This window comes from Strigops habroptila, chromosome 4 (genome assembly GCF_004027225.2).
Source record: "Strigops habroptila isolate Jane chromosome 4, bStrHab1.2.pri, whole genome shotgun sequence".
NCBI lineage: Eukaryota > Metazoa > Chordata > Aves > Psittaciformes > Psittacidae > Strigops > Strigops habroptila.
Genome location: NC_046358.1, coordinates 5,786,625 through 5,810,960, shown reverse-complemented (window position 1 = coordinate 5,810,960; position 24,336 = coordinate 5,786,625). Strand labels below are relative to the sequence as shown.

General features: G+C 44.7%; 1 protein-coding gene across 1 annotated transcript in view; it reads right to left on the bottom strand.

Moving 5' to 3' along the window:
- The window catches only part of LRP4 (LDL receptor related protein 4), an 82,165-nt gene extending 62,570 nt beyond the window's left edge, over positions 1-19,595 (bottom strand). The window contains exon 1 of the mRNA XM_030481281.1: positions 19,537-19,595. The gene's annotated coding sequence lies outside the window, so the exon portion shown is untranslated. The remainder of the gene's footprint in view (positions 1-19,536) is intronic.
- Between the last annotated feature and the right edge of the window lie 4,741 nt (positions 19,596-24,336).

Genomic DNA, 24,336 nt, shown 5'->3' with positions numbered 1-24,336 from the left:
TCTGATTTCTTCCACATCTGGAGCCGGGACCCTGATCAAATAAACTGGAAATTGAGAGATAATTCACAGCTAGTAGAGGGAACACAAAGTAAAGCATAAAACCAGACAGAACAGTTAAGCAGAAATAAGCTAGACAGACTGAGCACAAGAAAAGGTCGTGCTTTGAGCCTACACCAACACTTTGGATGAAGCCCCCCAGAAGGGGCTTGTCAGCTGATGTCTCCTGCTAAAAGAAAAACAAGAAAAGGAGACTGGCTGAGCCCAAACCATTATGTGTTGTCTGCCTAAATCTCCCCCCTCCCTCAGAACCAACACTGATGCCCTCCCTCCATACCCTCTCTGGCTTTGGTGTGGATGCTGAATGCTGACAAAGGCGCCCTTTAGAAGCCTGGGCTGCAGAAGCCAGAGATAAACCCCTCCACCCATCTCTGGTTTTGTCTCCCTCACATACACAAATGTTCTTCCCCCCCCTCCCACCTCTCAAACCCATCTCACCCTCCTCCCCTCAAAAGCGATTAAGGAAAAGCTGTAGAAATATTTGCCCAAAGCTGGAGCCTGTTGCTGGGCCCAGCTGTATTGTTGGTAGGAATACACACAGCAAACATGCACTGTGAGGAGCCCTGCGGGACTCCGGGCGCTTCGGGTAGGCTTTGTGAGCCCAGCTCTGCATGCTCTAGCCAGGCTATTGTGAAAGGGAAACAGAAAAACAGTTACAAACCCCAATGCTCCCCACTCCCATCACACACTCCCCCCTCCAAGTACCCCTTTTCCAGCAGCCAACACCTTCCCCAAGACAAATCTAGAGGGGAGGGGGCTGCCAGTGAAGAGAATGAAAAGGTTTCCTCAGTTAGATTTAAGGCAACAAGTCAGAGCTGCAAGGAGTCCTTTATCCGCCAAGGAAGCCTCCCACTGCTCCAGAGCTGGGCCGAGCGGGGATCCTGGGGGCAGCTTTCTGAAGGCTGCCATTGATTTGTCACTGGTGATAAGTGAGGCTGGGGCTGTTCCCACCATCGCCTGCAGAGGGGATGACTCTCCCACAACGCCCAGTGGGGGAGAGGGGCAGCAAATGAGGAAATACAGAACCTGATGGTCAAAAAAATCCTCAACAGCTCTTTTTTCTCTCATGAACAGCAACAAAAAGGAACAACTGGGCTGAGACCGAGGCAGGGGAGGAGAGGCAACAGTGCACAGGGGCAGCGAAGCTGCTCACCGGCAGAGGAGAGAAAGAGCAAGGGGGGGTTCTTCAACCTTTGCCTCCAAAGGGCCTCCTAGTGCCAACTCAGTCAAACAATATTCCTTAAAAAACTCCCCAGCCGCTCCTTTGCCAATAGCAGGAGGCTTTTAAACCTGTTCTATTTACATAGAGAGACTCTTCTCTCGAGCACATGCCGCTGGAAACTCGTTCTTCTGCTTTTTGGGAGGGGAAATCTTTTCTCACAGGACTAAATAAATGAGAGAGGCTAATGAAGCACTATGTCTAAAAGGTGAATTCCCAAAGCAACAGGAGATCTTAAAGGAGTACCAGAGCTCCCCCAGGGAACACACAAATAGAGCAGCAGCTGCCTGGGCAAGACCAGATGCAGATGGGTGAACTGAAAGCAAGACAAAAGGGGAAGGAAAAAAAAGGGAAAGAACAAACAAGAAGGAAAATCAGTAAAAGAAGTAAGATCCTTGGCCTTTCTGATGTAACTAATTAGGAAAGACCATCAAAACTGGTTCAACTTGCATTATAAAATGCTTCTCTTGTGCTCCAAGACGCTGAGGAAGTTTGGGAGTACATAGAACACCTCTCCTTCCTTTCCTGGCCCTCAGCAAAACTCCTCAGCTGGCTTCTGCCCCAGCCAGGCTAAGGCTGAGGCACACAGGCCTTGTAACACAGCCTGAAGACCAAGAGATTCAAGTCTCCAGAGGTAAAAGAACATCATGCCTGCAGCCTCCTTCCAGTTCAATCAGACTAGACCCAGGAATCCAGAGGATCGTCTCTGGCAAGATGTTACCTCAGGTCAGCTGTGCGCAGCTCCTAAAGCACCACTTCATAATCCAGCATGCTAAAATAAATGGAAGTTGCCAGGCTGTAAACTGTGACATTCAGCAATATTCTACCTCGCATTCAGCCATTCAGAGGCACAGGGCAGGTCACTGGGAGCAGTAATTATTTCAGATATCCTAGTCCAGATTTCTTGCTGTTCCAAGACAGCGCTGCCTTCATGACCTTTAGCTGGGGATGAGCACAATATCAGAACCTTAACAGATAAAATCCAGTCCAAAGATTTCATGAGTTAGAACAAAACCCCACCCCAGATCTCCCATTCGTATCTGGGAACCAGCCAGCAGCCAGTTAGCTCAGAACACAAGCTGAACATGTTTCTCACCAGAAATACCCCTCTGCAGCCAAGCAGCCACATCCTAAACCAGCCAAAGGTTTTGAGCAGTCCTAAAATGCAACACAATTAGAGCCCATTGAAGACTTCTGCCTCCTAACAAGAGAGGACTAAACATCTCCTGAGCTTGGTGAACTGACTCCTTGGACCACTGCCACTACTTGGGAACCTAGAAATAGGCTTATGTCCAGCAACACTCCAACTCGCACACCTGATTAATCTCAATAGCTACATAAGAAGCAGAACTAACAAAGCCAGTTTCAGATGGTTTCACCTCTAATAGTCAATTTTGGTGCATCTGTTGCCAAATCGAGGGAGGGAGGGGATTCTTTCATGTCTAACAAAATGCAAACTCATGAGAAAACTTCACCCACAGCCAAGTCGCCTCTGTGGTGCCTTCCCTTTATTGTGCTGCCTATTTTCATGCAACTTTTATTCTCTGGGACCAGTTTTTTTGGGTGAGAAGATATGCAGGCATATTGAAATAACTTTTGCTTCCATACAAAAACAGCCTAAATATGCCTGCGGATTTTTCTCATGAGAAGAGCCTGTAGTAACAATATGATTAAGAACTACTTCTGATATTACTTCCTGGACCAAGTTGAAGGATCTGAAGTGCATATCTAAATAGACACAGGCTCCTCACAAAGCCCACAGATCCTTTCAGCAGACATGTCATTCAGCCCTGGAAGAAGTTTTTGACACTTTCTAGAAGCCTTCTAAACTCTCGTGCCTACAGAGGAAAAGTGCACCCTACATGCAGCACATTGCCTTTTACTAGAATCATGACCTCAGGGCCAAAACCCATGAAAAGACAGTGTGGTGTCTTCTCTTCAGTCTTACAGATGCATTTACCGTGATGACTCAAGAGCCATTTTCCTTCTGTTATTCCACTGGGGAATAACACTTTGGGGAGTAGGGTCCAACAGACTAATTAAGTTACATCAAGCTTTTGAGGCAATTTGTGGGCATTGCAAGAAGTGATGTTATTCAGCTCAGTACAGAATACTTCCTCTGATCAAAGAGCAACCGAAGCCCATTAGTGCTATAAATGCTACCTAAAATGACTGGATAGCAGTAAAGGTGAAGCAGAACACAGGGCTACTCATCTAGTTACTTCTATTCATAGCAGAATTTTATCACCAGTAATTACAATCTACCTTGAAAAGTTCCTGGGAGGTTTGTTTTCAGTTGGACACAGACTTTTTTCCTCTCTTTCCACTCCTAAGTGGAAGAGTTATGTTGTAATCCATTTTAATAGTCGTGCAGCAAAATTACTTTTTTCAGTCAGAAAAAAAAGAAAGTATGTCTGTGGTGGGGAAAAAGGCCTTAGTGTGCAGTTGTATCTTGACTAAACTTGCTAAATATTTCTGGTACCTTACACTGCCATTCCCAGACACTGTAAGAATATAACATTATTCCTACAGATCATTCTCTAAGTAAGAACATCTGGTACATTTGGACCTTCAGCCAACAAGCCTTGATGAGTCAAGATCAGACCTACTGAAGTCACAGCACATCACTAAAGCTACACACCATTATGGTCATGATAGCGTACATCTCAACCTCTGAGGTTGAGCTCAGTTAGCTTTCCTGTTCCCTGTTCCTCTATTCTGAGGTTGAACATGATCCATTAATTCCAGATTCCGAGAATTGTGCTTAGAGGTTCACCCCCCTCCATTTTTTATAGTACACTATCAAACAATGTGGAATTACAAATAGCAACAGCATTCTGGAAATCATTCCATGTCCCTCCTTATAACCGCACACACACTTGGCAAACTGAAACACACACAAGATGATTTAGGTATCAAGCCCTCAGAAAGAACATGATTGTTTTCCACGGGGAAGATATAATCTTCTGCCCTTCATGATACAGCCTAGTTCTTGATTTCTTTGCTAGATATCCTCCCAAAACAAACCCTCTTCTGTGCACAATAAGCAAAGGTCAGGAAGCAGTCTTGATTTGACTTTAAGTGGTAACACAGCTCTCAGGTCCTCCAGAAACACACTGATACTCTATCATGGGAAAGAAACTTCAAGACTATGGTTTCATATTCACCAGTAGTGCTAGCTTTAAGAGCTCCCAGCCCTCTTTCCCCTACTCCCAGCCGCACAACCCTCATAAGCCAGCATAGCTTTGTGCAGCCTAGTAGTAATGGCCAGCGAAAGGGGTCCCATCGGCGATGAGAAGCAAAAAGATGCCAAGGTGAAGGATCTTCCAACTCATTCTCACCCAGCCCAGTTCGATTCTCCCATTTGCTCCACTGTTTGCAGAACCATGGCCTCAGAGCCAAACTGACAAAAGTTGGGATCATTTCCTGTACAAGGCCTTACAAGACAGTGGCCAGCCCAAGAGTTATTTTCTTATAGTCTGTTTACCAAGTGTTTGTACATTTAGAAGTAGGATACTCATGCTACTGTGCTGAATGTCCTTATGAAAAGGAATAAACAGGGTGAATTAGATCATTCTACACTTGAGTACAGTAAATGTTTAAAAATGTAATGTTCTAATCAGGGAAAAAGCCACTGACTTCAGCTTGCAGGAGAAAAACAGCTCTTAAGCAACCAGTCCCCATGGCTCAGTTCTTCACCCTTGCAAGAAAGAAATCTGTAAGCTCCAAAATCAAGTTGTCAACTATCTTTAGAGAAACCAAAAGGAAAAGAAAGAAGACTTAGCCATTAGCACACCTGGCCCAACAATCATAGGGAACCTTTATGTCATAGCTTGCAAAGAGGACATTCCCACATTAAGTTCTGTATAGATGATCTCCAAAGGTTATGGGGAAAACCACTTAAGCTATTGAGTAAATACAGCCACTGAAGCCAGTTACGTATTTACAGACTTCTACCCAGCAATTTAGCTTGCTGCTACAAAGCAGCAAAAAGGAACATTCAATAATTATTATTTGAAGTTGGCCACACTAAACTATCCCAAGTCAGGAATGCAGGGTTTAACACTTGGATTCCTAACCAAGTCCAAGTTATGCTTCTGTTCTCAAATTTCCTGACCTTTATGGTTACATGGTTAAATATCCATTTGTGATCCATCCTAAGAGCTGCTGTAGTTAGCATTGGGGAAAGGGTGGAAGAGTCATGGAGGCAGAAGAGATCTTTGTGAGCTGGGTGTTCAGATATGATATCCCTCATTAGACTAATGCTAACCATTTATTGAACACAATGGCAGATAACAGGAACATACACTGTCTAGGACAAAACCAGCAACTAGATCTCTTAGAAGGGCACTATATCTGAGAAGGATTTTCACTCCCCCAGCATCAGACCCCAGACACAACAAATGTGTCTATTTAATCGTGATAATGTTGCATGCAGCACGTCAGATGGGAGCGGTGGAAGATAAGAGAAAGGCAGCTTCAACAGAAAGATATTTTGGGGATGGAAAGGACGGAACAAATCCGTAAGTTGAGACTAAACGGCAAAACATTTAAGTGGAGCCCCTATTTACTATGTTAAACGTCGTGGTTTTTTCTCTTGCTATTCAATATATCTGCCAATTTATTATATGTAGAAATTATAAGCTCTTCAGAGTAGAGACTGTCCTTATTGTATGCACACACTGCATGTAACACTGTGAAGCTCTGATTTCCATCAGAGTGAACCTTTACATGATCCAATTGACAATTCATGTGTGAGATTCAGCCCACGTAGATGTTCCCCTTCAGCCTGTCACATATTCGTTGAGGGAGAACAGCAATGGCCATTTAGGCAGCTTATGTTTCCAAACAGCGAGCTCTGTCTGCCTTTGACTAACCAGCACTCAGCATCAATGCTGCCATTTCTGCACCAACTCTGGAGGAAGGTGCAGGTTCTGCAAATAAGGGTCAAAACCTAACTCTTTGCTAGACATCAATCATTTAAAAGGCAAGACTAAGGAAGAAGAGTTAGGACACTCGCAAGGAGATAAGGCTTTCCATATTTAGATTGACAGTTTGTCTGGCAACAGTTCAGAACGTAAGTCTGTGTTAGCTACAGGATAGCAGGTCTTTGCTTCCAGCCTCAACGAATACAAGTTTCCACCGCAAAGAGGTATCACCAATTAACGTACTGCACCAGTTGCAACACCTATAGGTTGATCTTTCACCACACTTGGACAATAACACAGCTCTAAGACTGTCATACAAGTACAAAACAATAAAGAGGCCTATGCCTACATGAGCCATAGAAACCAAATCTTGGGCTTGAATTCTCACCTTCCCTCAGTTCCAGGAAAAGTCTTTCCAATTATTGTTAAGGCAAAGCAAAGCAGCAGCAAGCCAGTGCCAAAAGACAATGGTTGGTCTTGCTCCCTCCATCCTTCCATCAGGTCTACACTAACAGCTCACTAAAGAGCAATTCCCTTCAGCTTGCCAGTACCACGCAACCTGTGGTGTCACTAGTTTCACCATTTTGCAAGTGGGTTCTGTGACCGATCAACAAGCTGAACCAATTCATCCAGCAGGTATACAGTCAGACATAGCAAAGGGAATGGGGGGGAGATCACGCTGTGGGGCAACCCACAGTTACAGTAGATGAGGCGTAATATGAAACTACATATTGTGGGCAGAGAACAATCCTCAGCAGTGACAGCATCCTAGAACCCCACCAAAAATATTCCTCTCTGAGAGAGATCAAGTTTACTGAAAGCAAAAGGCAGCAGCAACAGAAATTCCTCTCATCCTGATATTCCAAAACATGGGCTTTATGTTACCATAAAACTGTATTTTGAAGACAATGTTTCCCATAAAGCGAGATTATACTGAGCCCTACTCCAAAGCAGTAACGTGCCAGCGTAAGTCATTTGCAGTTTCATTCTGAACGTCACCTGAAACAAGCCTCTGACTGTGCTCCTGACCAGCCACATCTCCACTGTCCAGCCCGTTGTTTAGTCGTTCTAAGCAGCATGTTTAATTTACACAGTTTAAACAGGAGGAGAGGACTAAGTTGATAGAGATGAAGGAACAGAGGACAGGAAAAAACGCAATTCATGATCCGTAAGTCATTTCTTCTAGTACCCTTTGCAAGAGACATGGATCTGCAGGGAAGCAAGTGGGTGATAATTAGGGACAGTTGGAATATTGTTTATTTCCTACTAGCAAAGGCAGCAGTTCAGGCCTCCAAGGATAAATCACATTTCTTAACCAGATGGAAGACATTTCATTTTCAAACATCAACCATACAACAATGGACCACAGAAAGGAAGGAGCCAATTCACAACAGCAACAAGAAAACAAAATTACTAGAGATTTTAGAGACAAGTTCTCATCAAAATCTGCACTGACAAAGAGCCTCATGTCACATCAGAACTCGCACCACATCCCACCACAGTCAATTCAAAGACACTTTTATTGGCAAAACAAGCTCTGCAAGTGTTACCCACATGTAAGAGACAGCACACTTGAGTTTCTCCCAGAAGTGAATTCAATATATGAAGGGCCTGCCTCCATAGTCATTTCAATAGAGAAGGCTTCATGGCATGGAGTCCAATGATAGCAATTCAAATATTTCAAGGAATAATGTTTCATATCTAGTAAGATAAGTGTTTTCTTGCCCTCTCTAATCTTCTATTTTACTCACGGGATTAGAAGATTTCCTTCTCAGCCTCCCTTTTACTTCTTTTTCCCAGACATTTACTGTTTGATTTATGATGTTCTCCCTGTATCCAACTCAAAGTTGCACATGCCAGTTCAGTATTTGGTAAGAGTCTGACTTGACTTTGCACATTTCATTTGGTACTATCTGCCAGCCAACTTTGCGCAATAACTTGTGGCAGCCTAGTTGGCTAGTAGGTTTGGACTTTCTGTTACAGAAACTTGTGTTCTGGTTTAGATTTAGACTAGTTTCTCAAACAGATGGATTCTGGGTTAAGCTATTTGCTCCATTAGCCTCAAAAGGAGTGCCAAATCCCAGAAATAATGTTTTTGTAAGAATGGACAGCTTTTTCACTTAGCTTCACCCTATGGTTCTCCAGTACTTTTAGGTAGAGGCAGCTTTTGCTACTTCAGCCAAAACAGAACTGAATCCAAGGGTTTTTAATGCAAAGATCAGTGATGAAAATCCTTCCAGTTCTATTCTGTAGCCATCACCATATAGAGTTTATACATTTAGTTCTATCATGTCTTTGCACATCTGAAAATGAAAAAGTTAACTTCCCTTCAGTTACAAGCGCAAGAACATACAGAGCTCTGGAGTTGGTTCTTGTGGGAGTCAAACGTTTAACTTGCCATCAAATAGTAGAGTAGTAAAACCTCAGCATTGTATTCAGTTCTCATGGCTTGAGTAGTTGAAATGTGTCTTACTTGCTAGGGCCACTACATAGCCAGCACAGCCACATTGACACAGAGCCTTAGGCATGCAAGGACTCCTGAGGCTGGTCAGTGTGGGGCTGTAGAGGGACCGTGCTGCAGGCCCACCTCAGCCCAGCCCCATCCTGCAAGAGGATAATTCTCTCCTTATGGAGTTACTGTCATTTCCCTCCTGTGAGCCACTCCCCTTCTGCTTGCCTCTAAAGGGCACAGAGCCATACAGCACATACCTTAAAGACTTTGGTATGCAAAGTCAGAAAACCTGGCTCCCTAGGCAGCTCTGGTCTTCTGTGGCATAACTCTGATGACCCTTGTTCCTTTAATAGGCAGTTGTGGCATCACCACCACATTTATTCTACGATCTTGACATACAGGATGCAGAGCATGTTGTTATGACATTGTTTAAGAAAACCCCAAACTAACCCATGTCTCACTCCATGTCTTTCCCAGATTAACCTGTAGGACCAATGCACTGCAGTACATTAGCCGGCAAATGTAGGTGTTCTGGCAGCTGTCCCAGTCACTTAATCGGAAGCCTGAGCTCAGAGGCTGTTTCGCCTGAGCGGGTAAGTCAAGATGTACATACCAAACATGTCACCCAGCCTCACTCCCTTCTTTGCTCGAAGGCTTCTGTCTGAATACTGTTTATTTATATCCTACAACTGATGGATTGTACATAGGTTTAATTTGCCCAGTAGCTCCCATTAGTTCTATACTATAACTGTGTTATATTTGGACTCATGTACCGATCAAGCTAAACAGGGGGGGGTTGCCAAGCATCTGAAGTACTTAAATGCCTGCCTGCCACCCCCTCTTCCCTGCCAGTCTGTTCTAAAGCATTTGCAGCACAAAAATTGCTCACGGGTCATTTCTCAGAAAGCAATCATTTCAGCTTCTCTTGTTCCTCCAGCATACATATTACTGCCATCAAGAGTTTGCTCCTCCAGCACAACCAAGAAAACATTACTAGAGTACCACATGAATTATCCCATTTTTATTAGACATTCTTTTCCAACTTAAATATTTGCTCCCAAACTTCTGAAGACTTGTGGGTAAAGAACTAACCATAACAAGCACAAAAGGAAGCACGAAAGAAACAACTGAATGGAAAACTTAACCTAAGAAATTAGCTTATGTTGTTTTAGTCTGGAATTTCCACAAAGAGCAACAGAAGATTACAGCTCCTCATCTTCCAGTTCACAGGAGGCAGGTCACAAACAAGACAAACCTCAGAGCAACAACAGGCTTGTCTTTGAGTGGATGAGCCACTTCAAGCCAAAGGAATTTGTAGTGGAAAGCTGCAGAAGGCAGGGATCAACAAGGCTGTTCTTCTCTGCTTGAGTACTGGTAGCATAGAAATCACTCAATGTAACTACCAGTGACAAATATGCCCTTCCAGGGGAGTTGAAGCACTGACAGGGGATCCACCAGATAAAAGAACCCTGGACCCATAAGAAAACCAAACACAACAAACACCTAAAAGGCCTAAAGGGCTTCTGTTGTTTAAGGTAATGCTGACCACAGGTCCGAATTCTTCCTTACACTCAAAAATGCAGTGAACAAAGGCCTACATACAGTGTTGATTCATGAGCGGTGACAGTTCAAACTAGACCAACGCATGAGGTTACCACCCTTGCGGCAGAGACAACTGCTCAGGAATCGGCTGTTCATGAGTCACCACTCTCTTGCAGCTGCCATTCACTGGTACAGGACAGAAGTCAGACCCAGGAGCAGCCTTTCCCCAGGCCAAGCAAAGGGCTGTAACCTCACCAACCAGCCCAATTCCGTCCTTCCCTGTTTCCAAGTCAATGACCAAGAAAAATCCCTTCACGCTATGACTCTGCTTGGATACAGCTCTCAGTATCAATTCAACCCGCTCTTTCCTTGCATTAAACTTGGCTCTGTTTGCAAGGCGATGACTAGGTACCCTTATCAGGAGACCTGACCTATCTCCCACCAACTCCCACATCACACTTTCTAAGATTTAGACACTGAATACTTCTACTTGAGATCCATGACAAAAGAGCGGATAGTCCACTAGCATTCCTATTTGTCAATGCCTATGCTCTCCTGCTTCTTGGCTGTTAAAGCCTCTGGAATGTCAGCCTCCAACCTATCTCCCTTTTCCACACCGCAAACTCTCCAGTTTTCTCTCACAGACAGACCTATTATGCTTCTCTTCTTGCCAATAGGTACGTTGTTGATCAAGGCCCTTTTTAAAAGGCAGCACAAATTAGGGGGATATCCTCCAGCCATAAGAAACTCAGGTCAGGCTTTTCAAGAGTAACAGGCTTCAAAAAGCACAGTGAGAAGAACACAGTCTCCGAGGCCTCAAAAACCTCATCTCCCAAATTTGTTGAGCCTGAAGAAGTTGCAAACTCTGAATCACAAAGAAAGGGCAGCAGTAAATCTGGTTTCCTCTTAACAAATGGGATTTTAATTCAGAAAATTATCCCACCTCCTGATTCATCCTCAGGAGCTCAGAAGAGGAGCAGGAAATTACAATCCTGAGACTTCACATCCTTTTCCCTGCCCTCAGAGTTGCAAAGAAACAATTTGACTATTCAGCAGTTATGGAAATTCAGAACTAAAATTGGGTGGGAGCATAAAGAAAAAAAAAGGTGTGTCTATTTTATTCTAATCCTGGATCCCACGAGACACGGTTCTGCTACAGTGAATGGCTGCACCTTAGGCAAGAACCTCTCCCAGACACTACCAGCTGCCACCAAGTCAAATGAACTGATGGAGCTGGAGATTCAGGCTGAAGGAGCAGAGTGTGTATTTACCTGGAACCTTCTTGTGTAGTCACACAATGCTGCTTCCTTCAGAGGAGGCTGAGGACACCACGTTTATGTTTTAATAGTTCTTACTAGTGACTCACTCCTTCACATACCAATTCTTAATGGAGAAGAAGAAGAGAAGTAGCCTCCTCTTCCAGGAAAGGTGTTATTTTCTGCCACCAGTCCTGTTGCTTCTGTACCCAGACTCCTTTCCAACCCCAGAGTAATCTCCTGTTCTCACTTTACATGTTTTTCCAGGCAATCATCTCCAACCTCCTAACTTCTTGTTTCAACTCTGCTCTCCCATTTTAAACACTTTTCCAGACAGCACTGTCCTCAAAAATACCTTCCCGGACATCAGACATCCCACTCAAAAACCCTTCTGGCTGTATGTGCTCCCAAGCCTGGTAGGTCCCACATCCACCACTGCAGATACTTCCACCACCACATCTACCTCATAGGCTCACAATGCCATTATCGGTCTCCCTCTCCACCTCTGCTCCTACTATTTGATAAACACACTCCAGTAGGTCAGGGACTTTACTGTTGAGGGTCCCTACAAGTTGTCACATCCTGCTTTAAAGCACTACTAAAGTCTTTCCCTGCCTGAGCAGTTAAATGCCACTCAATGCTCTTCTTCACTTTCAAAACTTCCATCTTTTATACTACCTAATTAACCACTCTTTCTGACATCAGATCCCATATAATTACTCCACTTGGATCTCCTTACACAGCTCTTCTGTTCCTTTGCCAGCTCAAGTCCTTGGCTCTCACTTCCAAAACGCCTATCTTTGCTTCTGTTAATACCTGTACTTCTATACCCCCTTCTCTCCTTCTCATGGTTTACTCTTGCATCTGCTTCCTCATCCTTATCTCCGTAGTTACCAGCTTTCAGAACTCTTTGATGTCATCTCCTACCCCAAAATTTCTCTCTATCCTCGTTCTAAGAAGCAATTGGAATGAAAAACTTTGAGAAGTTTTTCCCATTAAGCAAAAAGCTAAAGGAAATTTAATTAGAATTCTATGCTATGCTCTTTTAATATTGGACTTTATCTACCCCACTAGAATTATCACATCCCTGATCCTTATCAAATGTCAGATGCCCAACGTGGACTATAAACCCTTTGGGCAAACGTAGCTTTTTCTTCCACGTTACAGAGAGCTACAGCACTTAGACCAATACTTAAGATAAGAAAAACACCTCAAAAATTCAAAGAACTTGATTTTGCCAAGAGCAGTTCCACTCCACACACTGAGACTTGGGAATGACCAGAGAAGTTAAAAGTACCCTTTGAAACTCCAAAAGGCAAGAATAGGGTTCCACCCCCAAGAGAAATAATGTCTGAGAAGAGAGGAGCTGGGTACAGACTGCACTGAAAAAGTTTTTCCATAGTATCTCTAGCTGCTGCCTGCCTCCAGTCTCCAAAGCCATCACTTATCCCCTTTGAAACAGCAGGAGAGTCACTTCTTTTTTCCTTCCCTCTCCAGAAGGAGCACAGCAGAAATAAACCTCGAATGATAAATTATGCACCACCTTTGTGTGGCTGCCTCTTGGCCAGACGGGAAATTTTTCTCCCAAAGCCTTTTGTTTCCAGCTTTGATCCCAGTGTTGGATCCGCTCTGTTCAGCACTCCCTCGGCATGGAGGTGAAGGGAGAGCTGACACGGGCCAAGTTCAGGCTTACTGCAAGTCACAGTCAGATCTTCCATTAGCCTTCTCCCCTCCCCCTTCCCAACTGGAACTCTCCTTGAGTTTGAAAAGATCCTATTAAACATTTTCCAGAGGGCCTTACAGAGGATACATTATTTTGATGGATGCTGGGACTAAAGGAGGAGGATTTCTAAGTACAGTGAAATAATGGAGTTTGTTCTAATGGGTTTAAGAGATGCCCGGGGGCACCAAGTAAGTTCCTTCTCTGCAAATCAAAAACACAGAAGACCAGAAAATGGAGCTGAACAACTGAACGCCAGGAAGCGGGGAAATCGGGCTCTATTTAACTGCTGCTCTTGGTTACAGCCAACTTCAGGCTGCTTGGAAAAACAGCACACACACATCACTGGCACAAACTTAACAGGAGAAAACAAAGAGACAACAGGGGTCAAACTGGGGGTGGCAAGTAGGAGAAGGATGCAAGGCTGGGTCCCCACCCCCTGCCAGAGAGTCGGATCAATTATCCTTGAATACTAACAAGATTTCTGATTAAAGAACTGCTGCTATGCAATAGGAACAGAAAGCTCCAGCAGCTGGGAGGGGCTGTCAGGCACTAACAAAGACACACAGAAGACTATGCCCTGCTAGGGCATATGGAGGAAGTCACCATGCTGGTAGCCAGGAGAGGGGTCTCCCCTGCCTGGAGTCAAGATAACATCTCACCGCTGGCAAACGGAACTCCAGGAGGAAAACTTCACCTTGACGCTGCAGAATGTGGGGTCTGTTTTCAGGCAAACATGTTCTCTACTGGAAGCTTTGCTGGAAGACAGTTCTTTAACAAACTCATCATCATAGTACAGGGAGATGGATTTTATTGTCATCTTAACCCATCCAGGGGAAAAATCTGGTGCTTCTTAGTTCCGAGTATTGCAACATCAGAAAGTTGCTGTTAACATACAACAGCTTGAGAAACAAGAGCCTGCACTGTCTTTGGTCATACAGTCTTTGACATAACTGCAATTTGCAGTACAAACATTGAACATGCACATACAACACTGCCCGTTTATCTTAATAGTTTGTGACTTGCTGACTGGTGACTAAATACAGAAAAACCTCATGACCCAAGAACCTCAGGAAAAAGAAAAGCTTCTGTTATTACTTTTCACAACCCAAAGTTGTGCTAACATTAAGCATCCTGCTATAGGCATGTATCTCATGTCATTAGAAGGCTTCCGGCTGTTCAAGCCCCTTTTTTTCTTTTTCTTCTATTTTAAACAACAAACAATTCCTTGATCCGAGGAGTTTCAGTCATCCACAATTTAGCAAGGCAAATGTCCACAAACATCAGCTCTGTTTGATGTTAATAAAGCCTTTATGAAAACTTATTTTCCTGCCCTTACATAGCGAGTCGCCTTTCATCCGGGCTCACAGCAGCCAAGAAGTTCTGCTCCTCACAGAAACACTGACTGCAGCTCAAGAGTCTCTTAGACTAAATACACAGGCTGGAACTCTTCAGCATTTAACAAGCAGTTCTGCATAACAGAGGCAAAAAAAAAAATGCCTGGAAAGCTGAAAAACCTGAACACAAACTCACCCACAACAGGACAGCAGCCAAATACTCCCAAGGTAACAGTCCCAGAGCAACCAGATACACAGCATGAATAAAGCAGGAGACTACGGAATCACAAGCCCCTAGATCCATAGAGTTACTATCTTTAGTACAGGGAAATGGAAATCTACAAGGAAGATGATACAGAAAGAATAGATTGAAGAAGCATCACAGTGCCCAGTCTTCATGCAGCAGAGACAAAAAAATCCCATAGAAGAGTAATGCCTAACACAACAGTCATGGCAAAGAACCACGGGCACTACAGATGTAAAAGCAAGAGCCTTTACATCAAGCACGTTAGGTTCATGGAAGACAATTACTGTTAGTGTTCTCTGCCGTGATTCCTGTGAGACACAGGCAGCCCCTAAATACAGTATGCCAATCCCTGCAGTGGGTTTGCTGCATGCCAGAGCTCCAGCTCTGGATGTTGTAACAGGTAAAGCCAGACATCTTAAAAGATGGTCAGTTTAAGCGTGCCTCCATATCACTTATTATGTAAACCCCTTTGAGATAACATCACAAACAGCTATGGTGGAAATGAGAGGACTAGAGAAATAAAAGTATCCACCTTTCTTACACATTTAACATCCCTTTACATACCAGTTCACCCTTTCCAAGAGGGAGTCAGTAAAATTTCTGTCATTTTATGAATCTTTTAATCATCAGCAAGAAAAATAGAAGTATTATTAAAAAGAGAAATAGCCACAAGTCACAAGCAGCAGAATTCAATGAAGGTGTAGGACGTGCAGTTACTTTTTAAACCCACTTTTAAAACCTTGACTGGTTTCCAAGATAACATCTCTTTATCAGCTTTTGTAAGTGTTATGAAGCATATATTCCATTGTGTTCAATGGTAAGTTGCATTCTAGAGCAAATGGAGTTGGCCTTGGGCAAGGCAATTTCTACTTCACTTCCCACATTTACAAAACAAGGATAATATTTGCCTATTTCACAAGAGTGCAGGAAGATTGAAGAGGAATATCAGACTACAGATCATTCTCATAGAATTAATGTTTTAATTATTTTTTAATGTTAATTTCACCAGTCTGGAGAACTACAGGTTTTTAAGAGTAAAAAATACAAATCACTTCCATTTCTTTTTCTACTTAACATACAGCAAGTACTGCCTTTGGTTTGAACTACTAACAACTGGATAATGTTTATATCCAACCATTTTTTCTTTGGAACTTCAATGAACACAATGTAGAAAACCAGTTCCGTTTTCCCAAATCCCATTTTGTGGCCCACATGAACAGAATATCCCTCTCCAAGGTGCACAAGACACTCTGGAAATGCAACCACTTTATGTAACTAAGTACCTAGTAATTTGGTTGCTGCATACACCCACACTCCCAGGATGCAAGAAGGGATTTTCTATTGCACAAAAGAGAACCAAAGCACACAACAAAGCTTTTGGAGAAAGAGTATGAAAGGAAATTTCTTATCCACACTAAATAAATGAAATTATAATATTAACTTTATACCGGGAGATTTCTGCTTCATGCCTTTTTACAAACGTTACCATGTTTTAGTAGACAGAATTCTCTACTGGTAGAGAATTTAGTAGACAGAATTGTTTAAAAAAATAAAATAAATAAAACCAAACCCCACCATCACCACCATTTGTCAGCATCCTGCAGCATCTTACTCTTCATTTTAGAAGAGTGGGGATGTTACTCAGTGCTACCACCACTGTGACAAACAGTCAAGGTAATTCAGAGTGATCATGAGATCTGTATCATCCACCCTGACCAGCAGTAAACCCAGGCACCCTCAGCACAGCCAACAAGTAGAACATTATCAGCTTCAAGCTGACTACAGGAGAAGGGGCATTTTGCACCTGGCTGAAAGCTGTGGAACCAACAGCAGTGCCAAGCAGAGATCGAACTTCCCACTGCAAACTGTACTTCTATAGAGGTATCATATTCAGGTTTGTGACCCTACAATGTGCTTATGATGTCTGGGGAGTGAAGCTCTGATATTAGCCATGTATTTTTCTGGCAGAGCTCCAGGGCAAGCACATCACCCAGACAGGTTCTGTGACATTCTGTATTTACACTAACACAGACCATCATAACATCAGGCACTTCTTCATCACCACACACCAGCAGCATGTGCCATTAGCTTCAAATTCTCTCCTTACACCCACTTCTACCTGCAACACACTTTCCCAAGAGCTCAAAATATTTACAGATCTCTTTATTTGGCACAGACTGCTCCAGTTTTAACTGCCACCATTCACCAAAAGAGAGTCAAAGGTCAACCCTGCAGACTTGATTGCTTTACCCACTCCTGTCCTGAGGCACATTGGTAAATGACCAAGTGCTTCTTCCAATTTACCTGTTTGGCATCATGAGTTCTGTGGCTGCAGATGCTTTGTGACAGTTCAGCTGCACACTATCCCCGGTGTGTATTTGTAAGGGACAACAATGAAAAGTTTCTAGCTAAGGGGAGGAACGCAAGCTCATCACAGACTTTGGCATCTTCTCTGCCACCTCCTCATGTTTTACCTTACTTCAAACAGGAAGAAAATTGCTCCGGAATTCTTATCACAAAGCTTATCTTGGCATGAAGGAAAGAGGATGCTCACTTCTGGAAGCAGTTGGCACATCCAATCATAAACTCCTGTTCATTTGACAAGAGGACACAGGAAAGTGCACTGATGGGAGAACTACTTGAAAGAGAGACAAACTGCCATAAAAAGCATCCCAGAGACATCAAGGCACAACCACCTACGAGCAAAGCTGCACTTTACAATCAGACATCCCCCACATGGCTGTTAACAGCCCAGACGCATTAACTAGGAGCACCTGGGTAACAGCCAAAATAAAACACATCTACATCTGCACCTACACTAAGATCTATGCTTTAGATCCTTCTCACTCCTAGACTGTAGCTAAGTATCTGTGTGGAGCTTGGGAACTAAAGAGTACTTCTGTTTTCTATAAAGGAGATTTTCTGACACACAGAGCTGCAGCCCTCTACTCAGCCTTTCCAAGCTGCTTTAGCACCTTCTTCGAAGCTGACTGCAATTAGGTTTCTTGTTAGAAGAGAAATAATATTACTTGAAACCCAAACTCCATGTGATTGTGCCCCAGAGGCAATACTTGGAGGTCAGCAGCACTACTGCAAATGCTTCCTGTAATTTCAGAGCAGCACAGGAGAAAACGGATGGGTGAAATTATACAGCAGCTGCCAAAGGAGAGCAGGGAGAGAAATGAGGTACGGATCTCCACTCCGCACCCCTCCCCCAAAAGCCTTCCAACTCTTTATAAACAGTTCCACGAAGCGTTTAGATGTTTTCTCCTCCACCGGGCGCACTTGTAAAAGAAAGCACTACCGCACACAACGAAGAAACAGCAATTGCTTTTCACTTGATAAAGCAACCACAAAGATAAGTTTTTCACCGGCGAGACTTCATGGAACTGCTTCCCTGCTCGCCCTGACCGCAGGGAACTCCTGCCGTCGCCACTCTTCTTGGTGCCGCTCTTGCCCCGGCCGCACTCTGCCAGGGCTCAGCGGCAGGAGAGGGCTCCCGGGCCCCGCCGAGCCGAGGCAGGTAGCCCGGGGCGCCGCCGGGGAGCCGGGCTGTACCTTTAAGGGGCCCGTCGCGGCGGGTGCGCGGCTGCATTCCTGCTCCGGAGCGGCGGCTGTCCCGACACGCCGGGCACGGCAGCCTCCGAGGCAACCTGCGCGCCCGCCCCAGCTCAGTTCAGCTCAGCCCGGCCCGGCCCGGCGCTCGCACCGCGGGAACAAAGCCCGCGCCCGCCGCCGCCGCCGAACTTCCGCGGGGGCCAGCGGCCGCGTGGGCTCCGCGCTGCACCCGGGACCCGCGCCCCGGCCTGCCGGGGGAACCCGGCTCCAACCCGCCGCGCCAGGGCGCGGGGAAGGCGAGAACCGGCCGCGGGACGGGGCGCGGACAAAGCGCGGCGGCGGGGCAGGGCACGGCACGGCACGGCTCGGCTCCCGCCCGACGGGCGCGGGCAGGTGAGCGGCGCGGCGGGGCAGGGCTCCCCGCCGGGGCAAGGCTCCCCACTGCCGAGCCCGGGACGACGGCCGGGCCCCCCGCGGGGCAGAGGGTGCCGCGGCAGCCGCTTACCTCTGACGCGGAGCAGCGCTCCCAGCAGCAGCAGCAGCAGCAGGAGCTGCGGAGGCGCGGGCAGGAGGCAGCTCCCGCCGCGCCGCCTCATGGTGGCAGCGCCCCGGCCCCGCGCCCGGGCCGCCCGCAGCGACGTCCCGGGCTCCTTCTTGCGCTCAGCGTCCCGGCTCCGCCGCCTCCCGCTCCCTCCGCAGCCGCGGCAGCTCCGGGGCTGGGGGCTCGCTCCCCGCTCCGCCCGGCCCAGGCCCGGCCCCGGAGGAGGAGCCCCGCCGGGGCAGCCCCCGCCCCGCTCCCCCCAGCGCCGAGGCACTTAGAAAACTTTCGGCGCGGCAGAGGCGGCCCCGGCTCCGCAGCGAGACACCCACCACCACCACCATCCCTCGGCACCGCGGAGAGACCCCCTGGGCTCGGCCAGCGCCCCCGGCCCCTGCCCGCCTTCGCGGCTCCCTCCCTGCGGGTGGGGAAGCCCTTCCTAAACTGGCACCAGGGCTCTCGCTGTCACGACTCCCGCGGCGCCGCCGCCAAGGAGCATCGCTGCCCGCCGCCCCAGTGCCCGGTACCCTCCGGTGGCTGAGCGCTTCCCGGCTTGTGCCGGCTGTCTGTATCGAAAACAAATGGCAGAGCCTTTCTCCCTGTCCCATTCCCGTTTGCCAAACACCCTTCAGAAACTGAGAGCCTCTAAGTATCACATTCACAAGCCCTTTGCCCCGCGTACGTGTTGCTATCCAAGAGAAAAAGTCTCATTTCTCCCTCCGTTCACGCCAAGCGTTCTGCTCTTTGGTGTTTTCCGTACAGCCACAGTGTCCGGTGACAGCTGCTGATGTATGAATCTCAGATACCCTAAAAAAGAGCCAGGGTCGTTGGTTGTAGGAGTAGAAATTAGCACTTGGACAATTGCCTCCTGTGCTTTCTGGAATCTGTGGTGCCTTTAAAAGCAGAGAGGCTTTCACTGGACATCACGCAAGTTTAATGATCCTCTGTGGCACGATTTGACATTTTAATACACAGAGTTGGCAATACAAGAAACTGTTGTTAAGTAATTAATCTCAGTTGATTTCAAAGTATTAACTTGAATGGAAAGCTGACTCAGATAGTCCAAACCCTGGACCACAGGGAGAGATGGGAATTTTGTCAAATTGACACCAAAGGGCCAGTGAAAGGAATGGTCTTATTTAAAGCCTTCATACAGATGAATCCAGAGGAAGCTGCAATTAATCCTCTCCTTTAAAGAATCACAAGAGCAAGCAAACAGCACAGCATGTGATTGAGACAATTCTGCCACTCCTATTAATAAAGTGTAAACCAGTGAAGACAAGGCATAGTATTAAAAACATCAACATGAAATTAAACCCGGGACTGAGTCTTGACAAATTGAGCTCAATGTAAAGAAAAATAATCCAACACAGAGCTTCCCTGAGGAGGAGAACTCCCAAGAGCAGGAACACCACAGCAAACAGTAGTAAGCAGCAAACCATGTGCAAATTTACAATATATGGCCGCTAAGATTTAAAAAATGCAGACTTTTTGCTTTATATGCAGAGTGACAGCTTCAAGATAGGAACAGGGCCACTTTACGTAGCATGAGTACAACAGCACGTAGACTATGGCACTGAGTTGTGTGCATTTGATAGGCAAAGGGTACAAAGTTGCAGAAGAGTAACAACAAATACAGATAGCCAAGAGGGACTGATTGAGGTGCAGAGATTGAAAAACCTCTCTATGCTGACATTGACTGGGAAGCAGGGACAGAACGAGGCATGGGAATGACATGCAATTATTGTAAAGGAATAAACTCCAAGACACCAGAGAGTGTGATTGATTGAAGTGGAAGAGTCGGGAAGAGTGGGCTGAAGTTAAGGGAGAGAAAACATGAGCAGCACTCTGGCCGGGGGCTGGCTGACTGGCTCGTGTGCCAAACCTTTACTGTGTTCCCCTAAAACACAGGGCAACATAACCAAACCCTATTTAAGTTTATATTCTCTGTTGAGGCTATATCCTCAGGTAGTATAAATGAGAGCAGCTCTGGCTGACTTCAGGCTCACAGAAGCTTGTCAGAAGTTTAGATGCTGAAGTACTGAATGTGATAAAGCACAGACACAGGGCCCAGAACTTCCTGATAATTATATACTTAGGTCATGGAACAGTCTTCCAAGCAGTTGAGAGGAGTATTTTCCTGTGCTTGAAACAAAAGCCTCTTGAAAGATATTGTCCTAAACACAAATAAATTCACTTGTTAGCTCTTCAGTGCTTCTCTCCCCTGGGAACAAATGTTTTTACCCACTTGTGCTTGTTTAAGTGTGTTTACCAGTCCTCTGCATATTGCACTGAATTCTGCTAAATCACTTTCCTGTCCAGGCTCAACTTCCCTAAATTATATCCCTGTCTTATAAATCATTTTGAAATCCCCTGGTGAAATGTTAGAGAAGCACAAAGTATTGGCTTTCACAACAAGCTCCTCAACAGGCTGCAGTTGAGCAGATGGAAATCTGTATTATAAACCTTTCAATTTCCTACATGTTGATACAATACTATGATTGAATAAAGCCCTGAGTCCATGTGGGGTCTTTGAGGGATAATTGGAAAGTAGATTTATGCAGCGTAAAATGGATATTTTTGCTGAAAGAAAAGTAGAAGGGTTGCTAAATAATGCTGGTAAAACTTAACCATATGCTTAGGACTTGCCTCTTTCACTTCAAGAAAGACAATATCTATATCAGAATGCACTTCAACCTGTGCACGAGGTAGTTGCTTTTACCCACAGCTATGAGGAAGGAACATTATTAAGTAGCTTATAATAATTTATAGATCACTGGTAAGTGATAAATAACACAAGTATTGTGAGACAGATGAGAAAGAAGTCACTCAAATCTAATGAACAATTAATTTATATGACAACATGCTTAATCAAAAAACCCCACCAGTCATTATAAAGGGAACAGGAAGAAGATTATTATCCTAATAACCATTTCCAGACAAAATTCTCCCCTTCTCCAAATAGACACATTGGAGAAACAAACCAGTCCAATGACAGAAAATAGCTACTATGAAATAATACTAAAAGTTGGCAACATTTTCAGAGTGATTTTAAATAGCAACCATGTGTCAGGAAAAAGAGAACCAAGGACATGGTGTTACTGGAAGAAGAAGAAAGGAAGGAAGCAGAACCAGGTAGGATTACTAGGGGACAATACACTAACTATTTTTAAGCTGCAAAGACCTTAAGAAGAGGTTTAAAAAAGGTAAAAAACAGGATGGGCAGTTTTGGTCTTACCTGTTGAAGTATTTTTAAAGCATTCCTTCTTTGGGAAGATGGCTCTCCACACGTCAAGCTTCCTAGATGACAGATCAGATAGCTTAATTACTATGTTCAGAAAGGTTTGAAGCAATTGTGTTTTAAATATTTGAGATAGCCTGAATTGATTTCATAGAATGAAAAAAGCACATGGAAAACGGGCAAAATGCATTTGTTCTAAGCCAGGTTCCCTTTTTTTAAGTGATGTCCAGCTCACTGGGTAAGCAGAAGGCAATGGACATAACACATCTTGTATGGCTTTTGGCGCTGTCATAAGACACTTTCATACAACGAACATTTTAAATACAACTAGTGGAAGGTGTGCAGGCATCTGATAGAAGGAAACCACAGTGGTCATTAGTGGTTAGTCATCAAAATGCAAATGCACCTCGGGAAGCCACCTTTCAGGGTCTGTCCTCAGCTCTGTTTGTTTAGTATGTTCACTGACAACTGAGATGACGCAATATTTATGCTTGTAAAGCCTGTGATAAAGAACCTGATAACCTCAAAACAATAGCAGGGGATGCAAACGGCAAAAAGGATGAGATCAGACACCCCAAATGCTATTGACAAATTGGACAGGTTGTCCAAAACACAAGAAGGAAAAAAACAGTATGAGAAATATAAAATATTATTGTTAGGAAAGACATCAATAAACATCGTGAATTCCTGACTAGACAGAAATACAGCAAGAACAGCTCTTAGGCTTGTACGGATAACAAACAACATAAATCAGCAGTGCAGTGCAACTGCCAAAAAATATGTTTCATTCTGGAATGCACCAGCAGGTGTGTCATGTGTAAGACAATTTGTTTGATTCCTTAACTTTGCATTGTACTGAAGCCCCAAGTGGCATGCCGTGTCTGTCCCTGGTTGAACACCTTAGGAATATAAACACAGCTGAAGAGAAACAAGAAAAGAACGAGAACAAGAAGTTTCAAAAACAACCCCTTTGAGAAAAAGCTGAAGGAATTAGATTTGCCTTAGTCAAGAAAATAACAGCTTCAAGCGAGATGCAGCTTTCTGATATACACGAGCTCATTAGAGAGATGTTGATCAGCTATCTTCGATGGCTTCAGTAGAAAGACATGAAAGAGTCAACTTGATTTGTGACAAGAAAGGCTTAAAAGATTTTGCTGATCAGCATTCCAACTAAGGGTTTTTCAACACTGGAGCAGGCTGGAAACGCTTCCACTGGAAATTTTTAGGAGCAAAGTTTGATAAGCATGCTGGTATTAGCCTTGATATATTTAGTCTTGATGCAGTGCAGGCTAGACTTGGTGATCTTTTGGGACTGCTCCCAAACCTAAGTTCCACAATGGATATAATCTGGAAAATTCTAACTGGAAAGATCATTACAGACCCTGTGCTCTGGTTGATCAGATTCTCTATTACCAGTGAGCTCCACTAACTGAACAGAAAAGCCAGGAAAACAGCAAGTTGCTCCCAACAGAGCTCTATGTTCAAGATAAAATCACAGTTTCCATGTTATCAGACTATAGGATTTTCCAATGGCCCTTTTAATTTCTATCATTACTCCCACATCAGTTCCACATCAGTATCACCACTGAACCAAAGAGGTGGTAGCCTGGAATACCAGGTAAGTGAAGCGTCAAGATTTTACCCATATATAGGACTATGCAGTTATCAGTTGGGCCTCCAGATTCACTGTTGGACATGTAAAGATGCTGTCACCACTGTTCTTCATGGTGTTTCTCAAGTTACTGCCCAACTATTCTTAAGAAAAAAAGTAATCCATGTGCCAACTTCTGCAGTGTTACCACAGTTGTTTTAATTTACAATAAAATCAAATTCAGGTTAATAAGTCACAGCTTATGTGTTACTCCATTTTCTTCACCCTTTATCTATCTGCTGCCTTCTAAGCATTCCAATTGCACATTTATTTTGAGAAACTGTGATCGTCTCGTGGATCACCACCAATTCTAAGTGCAGAACTGCAAAACTAAAGATTACATTAAATGGCTACATTCAGAACTGAGATAGGAAGAATCTTGCAAAAGGCCCTTTGTAACTTAAGGACCAAAGAGCAGCTTCATCTGAAACCCTCATTTTCTGTGTGTGTGTGCCTGGAAAGTGGGATTGAAACCAACCTGTCAGGCTGCTCAATCTTCCACTCTGGGGGAAAACACCCAACCAACAAAACTCAAACCCCAAACCTTAAGTAAATTGACTCTCAAACTAGGGGGAAAAAACCAACCTACA